Source organism: Vespa mandarinia, chromosome 17 (genome assembly GCF_050613455.1).
Source record: "Vespa mandarinia isolate Hongniang chromosome 17, ASM5061345v1, whole genome shotgun sequence".
Classification (NCBI taxonomy): Eukaryota; Metazoa; Arthropoda; class Insecta; order Hymenoptera; family Vespidae; genus Vespa; species Vespa mandarinia.
The window spans coordinates 3,007,501-3,022,500 of record NC_140826.1 but is presented as its reverse complement, the minus strand read 5'-3'; the positions used below and the strand labels follow the sequence as shown (position 1 = coordinate 3,022,500).

The 15,000-nt window shown below is 32.0% G+C and overlaps 3 long non-coding RNA genes across 5 annotated transcripts in view; 2 read left to right on the top strand and 1 right to left on the bottom strand.

Annotated features, from left to right (window-relative positions):
- Positions 1-3,463, top strand: part of LOC118450345 (uncharacterized) — a 4,925-nt gene extending 1,462 nt beyond the window's left edge. The window contains exons 2-3 of one of the 2 annotated variants that reach the window (XR_014983136.1): positions 2,802-3,145; positions 3,348-3,463. This is a non-coding gene — a long non-coding RNA (uncharacterized LOC118450345). Of the gene's footprint in view, positions 1-2,801; positions 3,154-3,347 lie in introns of both variants that reach the window. The other variant, XR_014983135.1, reaches the window with a different exon arrangement.
- Positions 3,464-3,898: 435 nt separating this feature from the next.
- LOC146872467 (uncharacterized) lies at positions 3,899-7,720 on the bottom strand. Of its 2 annotated transcripts, none has more exons than XR_014983127.1 (3): positions 6,611-7,720; positions 5,159-5,699; positions 3,899-4,672 (listed from the first exon to the last, which is right to left on the bottom strand). It is a non-coding gene; the product is annotated as an uncharacterized LOC146872467 (long non-coding RNA). The 2 variants fall into 2 exon arrangements; XR_014983128.1 differs by having other exon boundaries at positions 6,993-7,720.
- Positions 7,721-11,301: 3,581 nt separating this feature from the next.
- LOC118450344 (uncharacterized) lies at positions 11,302-13,702 on the top strand. The gene is made up of 4 exons (XR_014983141.1): positions 11,302-11,412; positions 12,417-12,576; positions 12,943-13,132; positions 13,250-13,702. It is a non-coding gene; the product is annotated as an uncharacterized LOC118450344 (long non-coding RNA).
- Positions 13,703-15,000: the final 1,298 nt, after the last annotated feature.

The following is a 15,000-nucleotide window of genomic DNA, read 5'->3' as shown; positions in this document are numbered from 1 at the left end:
GAGAGGGAGAGGGAAAAAAAGGAGGTTTTTTTTCGATTAATCAATGAAATTTATTTCGATTGGAAAATATTCATTGAGAAGAATGAGATTCATAATAATTTCATTCACTTTTAATGAACTTATTATGAATCTTATTACAAATTTCTAATAATGTTTTCTTAGTAGTAGTAGTTAAAGAAGAAAGAAAAGTAAAAAAAAAAAAAAGAAAAGATTTATTTATTTCTTTTTACGTCAAAAAAGAAAAAAATAAAATTAAAAGATATCCTTGCGACGAGTTAACGATCAAGAATATGTATTTTTGATTAATATATATACATGTATTTCTCGTCGTCGATTTATATTTCTGTATGTCATGTATTCGAAGAAAGAATTAACATGAATATTACTCTACAATGTTTTTCTCGTTAATGGTAAAGTTTAAGTATTGGTAAATCACATGACATATATTACGTGAATTTAAGAGCATTGAAAAATGTCTTTCTCTCTCTCTTTTTCCCTCTGTGTGTGTATGTGTGTGTGATTGTATTTATATATAGTATGTATATATATATATATATATATATATATATATATATATATAAATTAAAAAAAGTATATAAGAAATAAGATAGAAAGATTCGAATGAATATAATTTAATTACAAAATTGACTGTAAAAGAAAATATATATATATATTATTTTAATATATATTATTAGTATATATTAAATATAAAAAATATTATTTTAATAATATATATATATATATACTATATGTACGTATATATTATTAAAAACTGTAAAGTTTGAATGTTCGTCGGTCGCGTGACTAAAGGTGATCACGTGACTTACACTATGTGATTATAAGCGCGTTAAAAAGTATCCATATATTTTAATTAAAAAAGAAAAAAAAAATATATATATATATATATATATATATATATATAAAAAAGTGGAAAGTGAATAAGGTCGAGAAAGAGTAATTAGAATAATGAGGATAATTAACTCTTTCTGTCTTCTCTCTCTCTTTTTTTTTTTTCCTTTATATTTTTTCTTTTCTTTCTTTTATTTTTCCTTTTTTTATCAAAGTTTCGACGTTCCTGTTAATACCGTAGCTATTAATAAATCGTTCAGGTTTTTTTTTCCTTATTTAATTTTTTTTTCCTTTTATTTTCTTTTTGTTATTTGTTTTTTTTCTTTTTTTCTTTTTTTTTTTTTTTTCTTTCCTTTTTTTTTCTCGCTTGTCTTCCCGCGGTTTCTTTGTGCAACGACGACGACGACGACGACAACGACGATGATGATGATGATGATGACGACGACGACGACGACGACGACGACGACGACGACGAAGACGACGAAGACGATGTAGTCGATGGTAGTACATACACAACACGCACGTTCACTATAGTTACATGCTTCTATGCAATCTCTGTTGCTAGGCGCACCTCGGACCTCCCCGACAATATTTTTAGACGATACGTTCACATTTCGCTACTCGTTCTTCAATGAGACGAGGAACCTTGCCTCTCTCTCTTTCTCTTTCTCTCTCTCTCTCTCTCTCTCTCTCCCTTTCTCTCTCTCTTTCTCTCTCTCTTTCTCTTTCTCTTTCTCTCTCTCTTTCTTTCTCTTTCTCTCTCTCTCTCTCTCTCTCTCTCTCTCTCTCTCTCTCTCTGTCATTCACTCACTCTCCTTTCTCTGTTTCTCTTTCTCTCTCTTTTTCTCACTCTTTCTTTGTCTCTCTTTCTCTGTCTCTCTTTGTGCAAAATCGATAAGTGAAAGAGAAAGAGAAAGACATCGTTTGACACTTTACCGACAGTTTTCTGATTGACGATTTCCAAATGTCTTTTCTTGCTTTTTTTTCTCTTTTTTTTTTCTTTTTTTTTTTTTTTAAGTCAATTTCTTCATCTTACAGTTTATTATTTTCTCTCTCTTTCTCTTTCTCTTTTTTATCTTTTTTCTTTCTTTTTTTCTTTCAACTGACGTCCAGTCTTTTACGTTCTTTTTTTCTTTTTTTTTTTTTTCTTAACGAAAATAATATTTCATTTTGTAAGTTTGTATGTAGGTCAGAGAGTATATAGATTTGATGTGTGTACGTAATGTTTTATTTTGTAAAAATTTATCCGAGAAAAATAATTAATGAAATGCGTGGACAATGATTTTGTATATGTATATATGTATATAAGACAACTTTATATGTGCGCTTTATATATATATATATATATATATATATATATATATATTTATATAAAAATAGGAAAATATTATAATTTTGTAGTAATTGTTTACTTTGAATTAATTAATTAAATTTTTTGTTAAACTTAGACGGCATATTATCTTTCATATGTTTATATTGTTAAATTGTAAAATTGAATAATAATATACATAATATTAGATAAATGCATATATATATATATATATATTTACATACATACATGCAACGCTATACCGTTATATATATATATATATATATATATATATAAATTGATCTCTTAAAATTTTCTCTATTAAAAAATAATCTTTATTAAATGAAACGAATAAAATGTAAAAAGAGACAGAGAGAAAGAAAGAAAGAAAGAGAGAGAGAGAGAGAGATCAGATACAGGATGGATAAAAATCAAAATATTCTTTTTAAGAGAATTTCTAAAGATTAACTTCCTTTCTTTTTTTTTTTTCTTTTTTCCAAAAGAATAATCCTGAAGAGAACACAAAAAGGTTTAATTAATTTTTAATATCATTCAACAAATGTTTTCTTTAAATCATTTAGATACTTCTGATTTTATCTGATATTTCAATGTTTTCATGTAATTCTTTATCATGAATTTTCAGAGTATGAGTAGAAGAACAGAGTGGAGGAGAGAGGGGAAAAAAAGAAAGAAAGAAAGAAAAACCCTCAAGAAAAAAAAAAGAAAGAAGAAGATTGCAAAAGATAGAGACTGAAGGAAACAAAGAGAGAAAGAAAAAAGAAAGAAAAAAAGGAAGGATGATCGATCATGTCCTCCTCCTCCTCCTCCTCCTCCTCTTCCTCCTTCTCTTTTGCACTTCAATCTCCGTTCCAAGCGAACTATAGTAAGCCGGAAATGACCTCGATTCCGGGAGTGAATCGGTACACCGTGAGAGCAGTCGAAGCATGAACTGGTTTGGAAGTGGACACAAACGTTTCTTAAACTTATGTACGTAAGTAAGTACCTACAGATGTATGCATGTATATATATATATATATATATATATATATATATATATATATATATGTATATATATATATATATACATTCGAATTGCAACATGCATTTTTACCGCTTCCTCCACGAAGTAGAGAATGGAAACGAAATGAGCAGTCTCTCTGTATTACTCTCAATGTTCTCTTTTTTTCAGCTATATTATTACTACTATTATTGGTTTGGGACACGTTCGAACGAAAATATTGCGTGTGTATTGTATCAGAAGAGAAAAAAAAAAGGGAGGGAAAGAAAGGAAGAAAGAAAAGAAAATGAATGAAAGAGAAACTTAATAATAATAATAATAATAATAATAATAATAATAATAATAATAATAATAATAATAGTAATAGTAATAGTAATAGTCGTAGTAATAGTAATAATAATAATAATAATAATAATAATAATAATAATCGAAGCGCATTTCACGATTTTTATTTGTAAAGTATGAGAAAAAGGATAATATGTATCTCCGTAGTATCGTCTTTTTTTTTCCTTTTTAAAGAAAAAGAAAACAAAAAAAAAAAGGACGATTCGAATCTATTCTAATCTACCTATAAATCAAAATCTATGTAGATAATCAATCATTAAAACGTTATTGTCCTTTTTTTCTAAAGAATCTTATCGTTGTTATAAATTATATTTGAAGTATATTTCCCCCCTTTTTTTTTTTATTTTTTTTTTTTTTTTTTTTTATTTTTTTTTTAATGACAATTCAAAGGAATAAAAAAGAGAAGAGAGAGGTATGAGTAAAAGAGGTTTTGCAAAGAAGAAAAAAAAATAAAAAGAAAACGGGGAAAAAAAGAGGCAAAAAGGAAGCAAAAAATTTTTGACGCGCCAGGCCAAGTTCCTATTGGTAATATTCGACGACGGTGGCGCCAAATGTTCGTGCAGTAACGAATTTAAAATGTCGGTAATGGAGAACACCCGAATAGCAAAGTATTTTTCGATTGGGCATAGAAAAACCTAAAGGTGACATCTTGTTAGATTTTTAAAAAACCCCCGAAAAAAAAGATTTTTGTCCATATTGATCGTGGTTAATTGAGAAAGAACGAAAGAAAAGAGAGAGAGAGAGAGAGTGAGAGAGAGAGAAAAAAAAAGAAGAAAAAAATAAGGAAAGAAGGAAGGAGAGAAAAATGTCTAATAGGAAATGACGAGTTTCTTGGCAAAAGTGAAAAAAAGGATTGATCGCTCATGGGCAATTTCTTGGAAGAAGCCTTTTTCTGTTTTATTTTTCTTTATCTCTCTCTCTCTTTCTCTTTTCTCTCTCTCTCTCTTGTAAAATGTTCATCGCAAAGTGTTCATTACACGAACGCATTACGCCATCTCTCGTAAACGAAACGTCGAGTCACGATCGTTCACGAAAGAGTGGTAGCGAAAGAGGAGGCACGCGGCGCTTCGTCTAAGCGAGACCGGAAGTTGATGACGTCCGTTCCAAGACCAGATACCGTTTGGCCCCATTTCAAACCGATAGCCCACTTCCTGGTGAACAAATTCAAATCGTGTATATCTCTTAATAACAAAAGCTTTTTAAAAAGTATGAAAAAGGAAACGCGATGAGTGGATCCATCGTTGTTATCTTACTGAATAAAAATGAGAAAACAAAGACAAAAAAAAAAAATAAAAAAAAAGAAAAGAAAAAGGAGAAGACAAAAATATCAAATCGATCAGATAACAAACGAATTTCATTTTGATTATCGTTCCGTGATTATCACTTTGTTGATGACATATGATATTATTGAAGTTATTTAAACAAGAGAATTATATATTCGTCAGATATGATCGAGCAAAAAAGTCTATGAAAAAAAAATATCGATTTTCAGGGACAACTTGTAAGAGTGTTCACCGAAAGAAGAAGAAGAGAAAAAAGAAAAAGAAAGAAGAAAAAGGAATAAACGAAAATGCCACATTACGCGGTTCAAATTTTTTTCCCTGAAGGAAGATATGATTAAAGGGTTCATTAAATACCTTTTAAAGAAAGTAGCCATTTCCTGGAATTGAAATTTCTTTGATAGTAACAAAACACATTGAACGGAGTCCTGTTAACGACAATTAAAAACCAAGTTTCCAGTTAGCGGTTTGTCGAACAGGTACAAGAAGAAAGTAGAGGGAAAGCTTGAATAGAGAAGGGGTAGGATAGAGTAGGATGAGAGGGGATGAGGAGAGAGAGAGAGAGAGGGGGGGGATACTCTGCCGTTAGAAGGTCTTTCGTCAAGTATTTTCGGAGCGACGACTTCCCGGTGGAGAGAAGATCTTCCTTCGTTGGGTCGAGTCTTACAAATTGCGGCACGGGTGCAACGTACCTGTTGTTTACCACATAGCGGGTTCAAAGCCCGGTCAGTGCAACGGTCCTTTCCTTCCTTCTTTACCCTGCTCAGCTCTTACTCTCTTCTGTCTCTGTCTCTGTCTCTGTCTTGTCCCCACCATCGAAGAGATAGAGAAAGAGAGAGAGTCAACAAGTAGAAGAGAGAAGATTCTGCATCGCGAAATCCAACGAGGCAATGTAAGGCTAAGAAAGAAAGAAAGAGATAGATAGATAGATAGATAGATGCGAAAAGATAGAGAGAGAGACAGAGAGAGAAAGAGAGAGAGAGAGAGAGAGAGAGAGAGAGAGAGAGAGAGAGAGAGAGAGAGAGAGAGAAAGAGTTGGTAGTAGGCCGTTCTTCCAACTCTTCTTCAAGGAAGTTCAACACCAGAAGCCGTTCTCGTCTCTGCTACAAAATGGCATGGACGAACTGACGCGTCCTGGAGTTTCTCCTACCATATCTCTTTCTCTCTCTCTCTCTCTCTCTCTTCCTCTCTCTACTGGAGATATACCCATACACACACTTACATATATATATATATATATATATATATATATATATATATACAGAGAGAGAGAGAGATGTATAAGTTTTTTCTAACAGTATCAACAACGTCAATAGTTGTAGTAGAAGTAGACGTAGATATAGGTACCACTTGTTCAGTATATTAGTACACATCGCAGGGGGTAGACTGGAGTTTTCTTGGATAACGGAAACAACTTGACAATCTGTTATATAAATCCAGTTGGCCCATATTTTAAACTCATCCATATTTTTCTATATTAAACTTGAACACTCGTCTCTCTCTCTCTCTCTCTGTCTCTGTCTCTTATATAATTGTATATATATATATATATATATATATATATATATATATATATATATATACATGTATCAAATATGAAGATATTGGTTCAGTAGCTCTTTCTTTTTTTTTTCTTCTCCTTTTTCTTTTTTCCCTTTCTTCCTCTTCTTTTTTTTCTTTGAAGATAGCAAAGAGAGGAAGTAAGAGTTTGAAGAGTAAGAAGAAGAAGGGTTGAGGAAGGATATAAGAAAGACAGGAAGGGGAAAGGGAAACGAAGAGAAACGTAGGGTTGATAGTGGCACGATGTACCGAAGAAGAGGACCGGATTGGCCAATCCGGCCTGAGCTCCGTACTACTCCGTAGTACTCCAGAGGGACCAGGGTTCAAAGCCCGGTCAACACCATGTCCATACTTCTTTCTCTTTCTCTCTCTTTCGTTTCCCTCCCCCTCCTTCTCTTACTTCCCCTTCTCACTTCCTCGTGGTCTCTTCTTCTTCTTCTTCTTCTTCTTCTTCTTCTTCTTCTTCTTCTTCTTCTGTTCTGTTCTCTTCTGTTCTCTTCTGTTCTCTTCTGTTCTCTTGTCTTTCTCTTTCTATCTATCCGTCTGTCTCTCTTTTCCTTTCTCTTCTCTTGTATCTCTCTCTCTTTCTCTTTCTCTTTCTTTCTTCTTGGGCCATTTCACGAACACAAACCTCTTGGCAATAACACAACACGCAAACAGGGATCACTCTTCTCTTTCTCTTCCTTCTCTTCTTGTTTCTCCTCCTCCTTCTCCTCCTTCCTCTTCATCTTCATCATCATCTTCTTCTTCTTCTTCTTCCTCTTCTTCTTCTTCTTCTTCTTCGAGTTTTGCTTCTCTTCGGCCCAAGGCAAAGTTGTATTCGGGCTCTGATGATTCACCATCGGCCGAAGATAAGAGGCCAATAAAAGGAGTGCGATCCAGGGCGAATGGGAAAGGGCAGAGAGAGAAAGAGAGAGAGAGAGGAGCTGAGAGACGGAAAAAGGGGAAGGGCAGATGGGACTAGAGGTACCAGAGGGGATACGGTAGAGGAGGATGACTACGTGATCCGCATCATGGTGGACCAAAAGGTGGTACGGAGGCAAGCCTCCGGGGAAAAACTGTCGATCGATTTCTTTCTTTCTTTCTTTCTCTTTCTTTCTCTCTCGTATGCAGAAAGAGATTGCCAAGGGCCAAATGATGGAAGGGAATTAAGAGGAGAAAGAGGAGGGGGATGTGGGGAAGCACCTTGATCGAACCAACGCCTCGTCCTCCTTCCCCAAAGGTTTTGTTTAGACGAATTATTCCAAATGATACGTTCTCATGGATTCTTTTGCTTTCTTTTCTCTCTCTCTTTCTCTCTCTCTCTTTCTTTCTTTTTTCTTCCTCTTCATTTTGATTCGTTTTGGATATCGAATTTTCTTTCCTAATCGCACATTGAATATTATATGCGTTCTTTTTTCCTTTTTTTTTTTTTTTATTTATTTTTATAAAAGTAATAGCTCGTAATTAATGATTACATCTCGTAGAATAAATTTTCCTTCAATATATACGTGTGTATCTTTTTTTCTTTTTTATTTTTTTTTTTTTTTTTTTTTTTTTTTTTTTTTTTATCTAAAAAAGAGAAGGAGAAGAAGAGAAAAAAATAAAAGAAAGCAAGGATTAACACTTTTTCTAAATTTCTAAACGTGCGGTACCATGTATGGTAACTCAAAAGATTTTCTCTTAGGATCCGATCGTTAGCGCAAAACGATATTATGCGTATGCAAGAAGAAGAGAAGCCACACTGCGTACTACGCAGGCGTCCTTGAGCGTAAGCGATCTGTTTACGAGATGGTCATCGACCTCGTTGGTACACACATCGTTAGAGCAGAGACCTCCTCGGCAATATATATGTGTATATATATATATATATATGTATGTATTTATGTATGTATGTACGTGTTTGTGTGCATGTATGCGTATATATATATATCTATTGAAGAGAAAGAATGGGAAAGAGATAGCGATAAATGGAAGAGATCCTTGTATATATACATATAGACAAATATGTGTTTACATATATATGTATATATATGTATATATATATCTGTATAAATATATATACATACACACACACACACACACACATATATATATATATACATCAGCTATACTCTCCCATCGAGGGAATTAAATAAAATCTGATAGAGTTCGCCATTACTGCGGCTCTTTTAACTGCCCTTAACGAACGACTTTGGAGCTAATGATTCTTTAATTCAATTAACAATCTACGATAACACAGCTGTGTACACATATACATATATTCTCATATTTCTTTTTATTTTATTTTAGTTTTTTTTTTTGTTCTTTTGTCTTTTTCGTTCATCATTTTTATTTACTTAACAATTAACATATTGTCTGGTCGGTCACAAATATGCTAGTATTTGCAAGTGTGAAATTTTTTTTGTAGAAGGAGGAATCTTTTCTATTTTAATTTTATCCCGTTTTATTTTGTGCTTTTAATTTTTACATACGGAATTCAATGCATATTTTCATAACTCATACCTGAATGTATGTGTACGGAAATATTAGATCTAACAAGTGATATCCTTTTCAATTTTCTGTACTTAAAGCCTAGATACCATATACTCAATTTTTGTACCATTATTTTTTATAGGTATTCTCGACCAGTCCTGAATAAATTATTGAAAGCATTTATTGGTCTATTATATTTCAAGAAACGTTTACTAAATGTTGAAGAAAGGAGGCTGTATCCCCATAAGGAATATATATATATATATATATCAATATATATATATATATATATATATATATATATATATATATATATATATATATATATATTGAAGATAGATACGTGCATATACACCAAGAAGAAGAATCTCTGCAAATATCATAGGCATGACTTGGATATTTATTGTATATACTCGTACATATACGTATATTTAATCAAAGCGATAAGACTTAATTTCATACGTGTGTGGGTAGTCATTATCACATTCTTGCTTATCGACTTAGCACAAGAGGTTGATTACTCTATTTCGTTGTATAGATTACTTCCCGCCAAAATCTAATCGCGAATGAGAGTGAGTGAATGAGATAGAGATAGACAGAGATAAAAAAATAGAGAAGGAGTATTGGGACGTAAATAACACCAGAAGAAACCAAAGAAACCGTAATGATGGTAAATTTGAATATTCGCTTCGTTTCTTTTATCGCTAATTTCACTGATATTATTCACTACGAAATATTATGATGAAAAAGAGAGAGAAAGAGAAAGAGAGAGAGAGAGAGAGAGAGAGAGAGAGAGAGACAGAGTTACACAGTCTTATTATGAATTGGCCAACTGTTGTTTTATCATTTGACATTAATTAAGCTCTTCGATTGAGAGAAATAATGATAGTATTTGTATCGATAAGGAGACACGCACATGAGGAATAAAATTCACGAAGTTTTTCAAACTTGTTCTCCAGTATCCAAAAACATACGTCCACGGCAACGAGAATATAAAAGAATAAAACGGTTACTTGGAATTTTTCCGAATGGAAATTTATCTTTTTAGAAGGCAGGACTAACTTTATAGAGGGGCGTGGATAATTTGAATGAGGCAGGGCTAACTTTGTAGGGGGTGGGTCTAATCAGAGAAAGCACACGTTAACTTTAAAGGGAGCCTAACTTCGGTGGTGGCGGTGTTAATTAGACAGGGAACATGGCTAACTTTAGTGTGGGCGTGGTTAACTTTGACGATGGGCGGATCTAACTTTGTTGGGGGCGGTACTAACTAGAGAGAGGGCGGGGTTATCTAAAGAATTTCATGTGCCCTCGATGTATTCGATAATACGCTCGACTATAATCATTATTATGGTTAATACCATTACACTATGCTTACAATATCTTAAAAAGTTCATAAAGCATATTTTCGTTATTATATAGAAATAATTATTTTGTTCTCTAATTGATCGTTCGTTTTTATTAAAAGAAAAAGAGAGAGAGAGAGAGAGAGTGAGAGAGAGAGAGAGAGAGTGAGAGAGGGAAAGAAAGTTCTCATGTTCCTGTTTTAATATGCATAACTGATGATTATTATAGTCTTGCTAACGTCAATTCGTATACTCGTCAAAGAACTTTTATTTTTTATCATTATTATTATTATTATCATTTTTCATCTTTTTATATAATTCCTTTGGCCAACAAAGATTGACATAAATTGTTATCCTGTTGGTTCATTTTAAAACTGGTTGATATATAATTATATATATTATATACGAAGATATTGTATGTATATATTATATATATACATATATGCAAGTGTATAAGTGTCATACAAAATAGTAAACGACCGGCTTGGTGAAGATACGCGGACGACTTTCACCGTCTATATCACGCCTGGATTTTTGTTGATTTAAATGTGGGGCTCTGAGACACGCTCTTGGTTATATCAGTAGCAGTATCTTTGAGAAAGGACAGAGACAGAGACAGGGAGAAAAGAAGAACGACGAAAGGAAATATTTTGTAATTAAAATAATTCATGACAAAAGTCGTACGAGTACAAACAAATTGCATAATATTAAGATAATATCATAATATGAACAAGTGTTTTTATGACTCCAAAAAAAAGGAAAAAAAAAAAAAAAAAAAAAAAGAAAAAAAAAGTAAGAAATGAAATGAAACGAGGGATGTAAAAAGGCAAAGAACAATGTTCTCCTGAAAAATATAAAGAAAAGAAATGAGTGATCATTTAAATATATAACGAAAACGAATTGTACAATATGAAGGATCAAAAAAAGCCTGTAAAGATAGCGAGAGGAGAAAAATACAAAAAAGAAAGAAAGAAAAAAAAAAAAAGGTAAAAAAGAAAAGAAATAAAAAGAAAAAAGTTTGAGGGCAAAGAGAAGAAGATAGCTTTCTCACGATGAGAGAACGCCAACGAAATTATTATTATCGGCAGGTACAACAATACATCTGGACAAAGAGGCCTTCTTGAAAATGAAGGGAAAAAGAAAAGAAAAGAAAAGAAAAGAAGACAGAAAGAAGGATATTGATGGTTCAGAAATCTGTAGTAATAAAAATAAAGACAAAAGGATAGTAAGGGCATGAGAAAGAAAACGAATGGAGTAAGTACTTTTCCTCGTCGGTTTTACGTACTCCAAGTTGGCCTTTATTAACGTCAGAGAGAAAGAGATAGATAGAATGAAATTGTGTATATGTGTGTGTGTGTGTTTGTGTGTTGGGTGAAAGAGAGAGAGAGAGAGAGATTGGCCAGTTTAAAGCTATAGGTACACGTTGAAATCTCAAGACTGTTCTTCTTCTTCTTGCGCGAATGTTGCTGCTGGTGTTTCTTCTTCATGTCAGGGCATGCTCATTGGTCAATTGTAGTTTCTTCTTCCGAGAGTTGCGCGAGGTTAGGAGATTGCATTCCACGAAGTAATTTCGGTCCAAGGCCCCTCTTTCTCTCTTTTTCTTTCTTTATCTCTCTCTCTCTCTCTCTCTCTTTATCTCTTTGTGTCTTCTTTCGATTCGCCTCGCTAGTCACCGGATCGTTCTTTTCTCTACTTGCTCTCTGTTACACTTGCTCTCTTTCTTTATATCGCTTTGACTTCTTTTTTTCTTCTTCTTCTTATTATTCTTCTTCTTATTCTTCTTTTTTTTTGACTTTTCTTTTTGCTTTTGGTCTTCTTTTTCTTCTCTTCCTCCTTCTTCCTCGTCTTTTTTTTTCTTTTTTTTTTGTCTTTCGACTTACGAAAATGATTGATCGTAAAGGTTCCACCCTGGAGCGAGGCAAAATCTTTTACAGAGTTATGACTGTAGATGAAAAAAAGTCAGTTGTTCGTTTTTACTTGGTTATGATTGTTTTATGGTGAATGTTACTTTTAAGGTAAACGTATTTCTCTCTCTCTCTCTCTATATATATATATATTATTATATATATATATATATTAATTATATAGTAAATTATTGCATTAATAATATATTATTATTTGCTACTAACAATGCTAATAATATATCTATATGTTATTTATTTCTTTCTATATTTATTATATTAATAATAATAATTATTATATATATATAAAATGTTAATGAAGAATAATCCTTAAATTATTATAACTATATATTCCAGATGAAACTGTTATAGCTACTGTCATATGATTCCACCATGGGAATTTAGAAACCGGATCGAGCAAAGCAACCTAGTCTCTCACATAGCAACAAGGAAACCTCTTAAAGAATTTCCATCATGGTTTCTCTATGTCCGAGTCCGTAATTCTATGTAGAGTTCAGTTGAGTTGGGAAAAGTTATGTCCTCGTTCTATAGTTCAACATTATATGTCGTTATAGACCACCGCCAAGAATATTTTCCTGTATATCTATTTCTTCCTCTTACAAACGATTTTAAATTATATTTATCAAATTCAAAGTAATAGAAATATATCATTACTACAATATTATTATATGTTACGTTTTAGTTGAATTATTTTGTCGAATTATACCGAAGAAATGATAGAACGATATTTATAATTAATTGGAAAAGAAAATTCATTTAATACGAAATCGTATTAGAATTTTAAGATTTTTTAAAGAATTAATTTTAACGAATTAATTACAACTTCTTCCCTTTCGACATATTTATTTTATTTCTTTTTCAGATCGCACGCCAAATTTCTAGACTTCTATGGTTTTATGATACAAGACAGATTGAAGAAAGAAGAAAAGAAAGAAAAGAAAAAAAAGAAAACAAAAATTAGCCTAAAATATCACGTAAAAGAAGATGGAATGAGTTTGAAGAAAACAAAAAAAAAAAAAGAAAAAGAAAAAGAAAAGGAAAAAAAATATCCGGTAACTTTTGACCCCCGTCAAAGTATAATGATCTCATGATAGTTCTTTTTTGTTCTCTTTTTAAATATTTTCTTTTTTTTTTTTCTTCTTCTTCTTTTTTTTTTTTACAAATTTCAGGAAAGAAGTTCAATTCAAATTAGTCAAGGAGAGTTGATCAGTTAGTTTAATATATTTCTTTGGGACTTGGTCATTTGTGCTTTCTTCCTGGCTAAGTGAAAGAAAAAGAAAGAAAGAAAGAAAGAAAGAAAGAAAGAAAGAAAGACATTTTGGTATGGACAAAACATTATCAGTCGTTGTCGTCGTCGCCATCATCTAAGGCAGTTTGTGTGACGGTACCTCGATGAAAAACTTTCCTTCTGAGTTCTGAGGCCTGCTATCCTCAGTTAAGGTCAATGACCGAAAAATGACCTGCATCTCTTCGGGTAACTCCCCTCTACTTCTACTTCTTCATCATTCTTCGTCTTCTTGAACTACGATGTTGCTAGCACGAAACATGCATCTTCTAATGGATCTTAAACCCTTAAACGGCGAAACAAAGGATTCCTTTTTCCATGGAATTCCATGAAAATGATCTTAGAGGTTTATAAACGCCTTCTTGGAATATTATTTTGAAGAAGCATGTGGCTCATCGTTTAATTTAATAGAACTACGTTAAGCACGATCGTAGTAGGATCAAAGTTAACTATGTGATACTGTTAATTTATTATAGTTGCTTGTTAAGAATTTTTTCTTTTTTCTCTTTTTTTTTTTTTTTTTCTTTTTTTTCAACAATAGAAATTAATTTTCGAAAGAGTACCATTTTGTCTATTAATTTAACAGATAAATTTAGCACAATTCTAGCCTTGATATATTTGATTATATGATATATCAAGACTCTTGTTAATTATTACAAATTACATTTGTCCGATAAGAATTAATTTCGACGAGACAGGTAAAGTTCATAGTTCAATTCAATATAACTTTTTAATTTGGCCAATTTAGTTACAAAATTAAGAAGTATATAATTAATTATGTCCTATGAAGAAAATATCTCTTGTTAGATTACAAATGAACGATTCTTTATTTCTTGTTTTTTTTTTTTTTTTTTTTATTCTTTTCTTTTTAAAAGAGAAAGAGAGAGAATGATGAATAATAGTTATAGAACAGAATAATGCTAACATTTAACAAGTTCACACTTAATAATACAAATGACCAATCTTATGTACAGGTAATGAACTATCTGAAGAAAGAAAGAAAAAAAAAAAAAAGAAAAAAAGAAAAGAAAAAAAATAGAAAAAGAAAAAGAAAAAAAAGGAAGAAGTAGTTTTTCAAGGCTTTCATCATCTACCTAATCCTTTTAAGGACACAAAAAGAGAGAGAGGAAATATATCGTGTGAAAAGAGAAGAGTGAAAAAGAGAAGGGAAGAGAGAAAGATAGAAGATAGAAAGGGATAAGACGATATCAAAGAAAAGATGGCCTAGAGAAAGAGAGACATGAGGTGAGGAATAAGAAACTGTAATTGCTTGGCAATGACTTTGCTGGAGAAATTGCCTCAGCGTCGCGTGGAAACGTTGGTTAAAGTAGCGTGGAACATCTCTCTCTCTCTCTCTCTCTTTCTTCCTCTCTCTCTTTCTGTCTGAGAAAAAATATAAATCCAAAAAGAGAAAATGCTCCAGTACAAAGTACTGGAACTCGCAGAAGAAATTGTGGAACCGAGCTTTGCGAACGAATATTCGTGCGATTAAGAAAAAGAGAGGAAAAAGAATGGTAGTACATATATATATCTATATATATATCTATATATATATATATATATATAGGTGCAATCTCGTGCTCAACATGTGTCCTGTACTTTGCTCTTTATTACCTGTAAATGGTTCTTCGCCAT